Source organism: Bos indicus x Bos taurus, chromosome 6 (assembly GCF_003369695.1).
Source record: "Bos indicus x Bos taurus breed Angus x Brahman F1 hybrid chromosome 6, Bos_hybrid_MaternalHap_v2.0, whole genome shotgun sequence".
NCBI classification, from domain to species: domain Eukaryota; kingdom Metazoa; phylum Chordata; class Mammalia; order Artiodactyla; family Bovidae; genus Bos; species Bos indicus x Bos taurus.
The window spans coordinates 26508974-26514973 of record NC_040081.1 but is presented as its reverse complement, the minus strand read 5'-3'; positions in this window follow the sequence as shown (position 1 = coordinate 26514973).

Sequence of the window (6000 nt, the reverse complement as noted above, 5' to 3'; positions counted from 1 at the left end):
GAGAAAACAGGGGGAGGGATAAATTAGGAGTTTGGGATTAACAGATACACACTACTTTATATTAATATAAAATGAACAACAAAGACCTACTGTATAGCACAGGAAACTATATTCAATATCTTGTAATAACCTATAATGGAAAAGAATGTGAAAAAGAACATATGCACATACCTACATATATATATATTTACAGATGTGATTGAATCACTTTGCTGGATACCTGCAACAAATATAACACTGTAAATCAACTATATTGCAATAAAAAATAAGAAATATATTACCTTTCATGGCAGTAGGGACTTTGCAGATATGATTAAATGAAGGGTCATGAGATGGAAAGGTTGTCTTGGGTTATTTTAGTGGGTCCACAATAATCATGAGGGCCCTTATAAGGCAAAGACATAGGCAGGAGAGTGAGAGGAGGAGATGTGACTGCAGACTGCAAGGAGCACACTAGCTAAGGAATGTAGGCAGTCTTGAAAAGCTGAAAAAGGCGAGGAAATTTCCTCTAGAGCCTCCAGAAGGTGGCTCAGATGGGAAAGAAACTGCTTGCAATGCAGGAGACCTGGGTTCAATCCCGGGTCAGGAAGATCCCCTGGAGAAGTGAATGGCGACCCACTCCAGTATTCTTGCCTGGAGAATCCCATGGACAGAGGAGCCTGTCTATGGGGTTGCAAAAGAGTCAGACACAATTGAGCAACTAACACAGAGCCTCTGGAAAGGAAGGAAGCAAACCTTGATGACACCTTGATTTTAGCCCAGTGAACTCCATTTTGGATTTCTGACCTCCAGAACTGTAAGATAATAAATTTGTGTTATTTTAAGCCAATAATTTTGTGGGTAATTTGTTACAGCAGTCATGGGAAACAAATATAAGTACATTAAGCAAATTTCATTCAGTCTTTAATACTTCAGAATCTTGCCCCTCAGGATCGTCATTATGAGAATCAATTATGAGTGAACTGCAGGTAAATAGACATGCTGGTTAATGAGGCGTTTCTATTCAGAAGTCTGAATAAGCTAGTTTTTATTGAAGAAGTTTTATAAGCACTAAGAAGTTAATCAGGGTTGGATGAGATTAAATTAGAATGTGTTTCCTTAAGGAAATCTTTAGGTGAATTTTAAAGTAGATAAAAGAGGACCCCTGAAAAGGAAATGGAGGAGATTTCAAGAGGATCTGGAAAAATCCTAAGTGGGGAAAATGGGCAATTATTGGTGATTTGGGCTACACAAAAGTATATGAAGATAGTAAGATAATCTAGTCAGAACTCCTCTTTTGAATTTTTACTTTTATCTAAAACACCACTCTTTGAGTGATTACACATGTTTCACAAGAGGAATGGATGGTTATAAGCCTATTGGCATAGATTATCAGATTAGCTTCCATTAACCCTGAAAAGAAAATCATTCTTAATTAGAAACTGAAACAGATAGTTAGCCTTGCCAGTGTGGAGAAGTAAGATAAAATATAGGTGTTTGTTCTTCATGCAGTACTACAGTGGAGGTGAGGTTTGGGGTGAGAAAACAGATTTATATGCGGTAATGCAATGAAAGGGAGGGAGCATGGACTTTGAGATCAAACAGCCTTGGTTCAAATTCCAGCTCTACCTTTTATTGGTCATGTGACCTTAGTCAAATTAATTAAAATATCTTGTTTCTCTACTTCCTTATCTGTAAAATATCTAATTCATGTGATTAGTATTAGATGTTAGTGTTGAAAGTGAAGTCACTCAGTCGTATCCGACTCTTTGTGACCCCATGGACTGTAGCCTACCAGGCTCCTCCCTCCATGGGATTCTCCAGGCAAGAGTACTGGAGTGGGGTGCCATTTCCTTCTCTAGGGAATCTTCTTGACCCAGGGATCGAACCCGGGTCTCCCACATTCCAGGCAGACGCTTTAACCTCTGAGCCTAGGGATTATATAATAATGTTAGTGTTACATGAGACTTTTTGAGAATATCCCAAGATTCTCAAGAGCATCAGACTAATTTGAATTACTTCCCAGTTTTGCCTTAGGCCAGCATAGGTAGGAGCAATAGAATGTTTTCAGAGTTGGAGGATTTTTCTAGTAAGTTTGTAAGAATGTGTACATGTGTGTGGGTGGGGTGGAGCATGGAGATAATTTTAGGTAGTAGAACTGAATGACTCCATCAGAACTGAGCACCATAAGAAAAATATTCCTTAAATTTGAAAGAGAGGTCATGTTTTCTTCATTTGACATATCTATTATAATTCACAATTTTTAAAAAGAATGAATTTGAGAGTCAGGGAATGAATTTGAGAGTCAGAGAACTGTCCCAAAAGGCAAAATTAACTGCCGCAGAGGTAGTTAGAGGTAGACTAGGACTCAGCATTCTTGTTTCTTGAACTCTCTTTGCCTCTTTGGTAACATAACCATCAGATCTCAGTGTTCTCAAGCCACCTATTCATTTTACTTTGGTGCAACTTTCTCATTATTATGAAACATGGAAGATGAAATGAAAACTCAGTAAGGAGACTGTAAGCTGAGATGTCAGTTTTCTGAACTGATATCTCACTAACAACCTTTTAAGGACTGAATTAAATTTTAAGTTTACAGGAAGAAAAGGAAACACATGTTATCCATACTTATCAAATGGTCTAAAAACATAAAAATGTACCAAATTCCTGCATGTCATAATAAGAATTCTAGTTGCATAGCAAACTTCTAACCCCTTTTTTAATGCAACGGAATGGTAAAGGCAACTGAAATTAAAATAAACCAAATATTATTTCAAGAATAACTGAACCTATATCCTAATGAAAAGTAGCTCTATTAAATATTCATAAATAAAATATTATAGTAACACAGAGATTCTGTCTTTTAAATTCATAAGATTCAGAGAAGTAGAGCCAAAAAAATTATTTTAGAGACAATGAAATTGCTTCAAATAAAATTTTATAATATAGCATTTTTAATCTGTTGAGGTCACCCAAAATAGAAGGTATTTTCCCTCAGCATTTTTATCTACATAGTGCAGTGGGGGTTTGAGTCAGAGAGGCTTAAATTTGACTTCTGCTTATTTTATTTATTAGTTGTGAATTCTAAGTTAAATTATTTAACCTCTCTCAATATGTTTCATCATTTGCAAAACTGGGATATTAATAATACCTTACCCTTGGTACTGTTGTATTATTTAAAATAAACAATCCTAAACAAATCTAATGTTTAGTTTAAACCTTTCCCACCAAACCTATACCACTTCCTTAGTATTTCTCAAGAGTATCCTTCACTCTCTGTCCCTACTGCTTCTATTTTAGTTCAACTCACATCTGGAATGTTGCAATAGGCTCCCACCTTCTAGTCTAGACCTCATTCTTAGACATTTTCCACTTTGCAGCTGCTCACATATATATTTAACTATGCCATTTTCAAACTTCACACCCTCCTTACTGCCCTCAGGATAATGCCCTCAGGATTATACCCTCAGCCATCAAGGCACTACAAGATCTGATCCCTCTTTCTTGTCCACTTTTATTCCATGACCTTCTCCCTTTCCCCACGTGTGCATATCTCGCTCTAGCCATGAACTGCTTACAGGTTCCTCAAAGATCCAAATTCTTGTCTCCTTGCCCATGTACATAAAATAAAGCCTTTTGATTCCTTGACCTGTTTCTCCTTCAGGTCTCTGCTTGATGGCATCTTTTCCAGGAAGCTCTCCACAATAGGGTTAAACATCCTACCTACTTCCTTCCACACTACCCCTTCCTGTTACTTACAGCTCTGGACTCTACTTGTCTGTCTCTACCACTGTACTCCTGGAGGGCCGAAACTCTTATTCGCTGCTGTGTACCTAACTCCTAGACAGATTGTCACATACTCTTATTAAGTACTGCTTTCTTTAATCTACTACTTCTTCTCTGGCCCCTATATTGTTATCACTACGTTCCATTAATCAGAAACTTTCAGTGGCTCTTATTTCTTACCTTACCAAGTTCAAATTCCTTCACTTGGCTATTTTAGGCCCTCACAATCTGTCCCTCTTACTACAATTTCAATCTTATTTCTCAGTATGCCCCAACATGATCTTTTTTATGGTGTAATGAATATGACATATGTGTGACCTAGCTCATACTGTTTCTCTCTCAGGATAGATTCCTTTCTTCCAATAATATCTTCAAATATCCATTCACATCCTTATGGAGCAAGCTTTGACTTCTTTGACTAGATTTCTTTATATGTTGATATTCAGACTTAGGCAATTTTCTAATAGGAAGAAACTTCAAAAAATTGACTGTTTCTACTCTTGTTTTGCATGCTGCATACTTATACCTATCTCTGAGAGCACCTAGCAGAGTGCTGAGCTCAGAAGAGATGCTCAAAAACTACTAGACTGGTTGTAAAGCATTTAGTCTCATCTAAGATACATATATATGTGGAGAAGGCAATGGGCTTCCAAGGTAGCTCAGTGGTAAAGAACCCCCCTGCCTAATGCAGGAGACATAACAGATGCAGGTTTGATCCCTGAGTCCAGAAGATCCCCTGGAGGAGGAAATGGCAACCCATTCCAGTATTCTTGCCTGGAGAATCCTATGGACAGAGGAGCCTGGCGGGAGTCCATAGGGTCGCAAAGAGTCGGACACAACTGAAGCAACTGAGCAGGCAGGCACATATATATATTATATATTATATAAATATAATTTATATTATATATATATTTATATAAATATAACATTATATATAAATACATATATGTGTATACACAAACACACATACAATATACATAACAATATTATATAAGTTAATATATATAAATTACATTTATATAAATATATAAATACACACATATGTTTATATATATACACACATACAATCTAGGCTTATGACTGTTTATAATAGGTAGACATTGATAATTTGAAGTGACAGACTATGAAAAAAGAAAATTCATCAAATGTAGAAAATGGTCTTGGACTGTAGAGAGATGTAGAAAATGGTCTTGGTCTGCAAGGAGATGTAGAAAATGGCCTTGGACTGCAAGGAGATCAAGCCAGTCAATCCTAAAGGAAATCAGTCCTGAATATTCATTGGAAGGACTGATGCTGAAGCTGAAACTCCAATACTTTGGTCACCTGATGCAAAGAACTGACTCATTGGAAAAGACCCTGATGCTGGGAAAGATTGAAGGTGGGAGGAGAAGGGGATAACAGAGGATGAGACGGTTGCATGGCATCACCAGTTCGATGGACATGAGTTTGAGCAAGCTCCAGGAGTTGGTAATGGATAGGGAAGCCTGGCATGCTGCAGTCCATGGGGTCACAAAGAGTCAGTCGGACACAACTGAGCGACAGAACTGAACTGAGAAAATGGTTAATAGATTAAGTACATGAGAGAAGAGGGGGAATAGGGTTACAGTAAGGTAGGGATAGACATTTCAGTTGCTCAACCTGGACTAGCCTAACCTCATTGCGGTCATTTAAAACTAGAGTTGAGGCAGAAGACTGTTAACTGCCAAATCATTTTATTTTTTATCACTGCACAGTTTAGTTAACTACTCCAGTGAGATTCCCTTAAATGTTATTTAGAACATCATGGTGAAGAAGCAGCGATCAGTTCCCTATTATTTTTTTAAAGAACATTCTCTTTTCCTACTTCTTGCTCTGTCCCTCCCAGTACATTTCCTTTACAGAATTTAAATCAACTTCTAACCTCTTGAAGTTTACATGCATCAATAAGGTAAGTTTTGTTATAAACCCTGTCAAAATACAGTGCTCTGACCCTTTGTAATATACATTTTTCTTGATACTTCTTCTCACCTGCCCCATCCCAATAATAATTAGCCACCCAAATAAATCTGTGGCACTTCACGAATATATAGATATTTCTAGATAGAATTTCTTCCTTTATTTGTAGCAGGCATAATCAAATCCTGAGCATTGCTTTACCTGAAACGTGAGAACTAGTAGATTTATTCTGGAAAACTATTTTGAGATCAGAATAATATATATGGGATCAATGACTGGAAGCTTCATCAAAGCGATTTT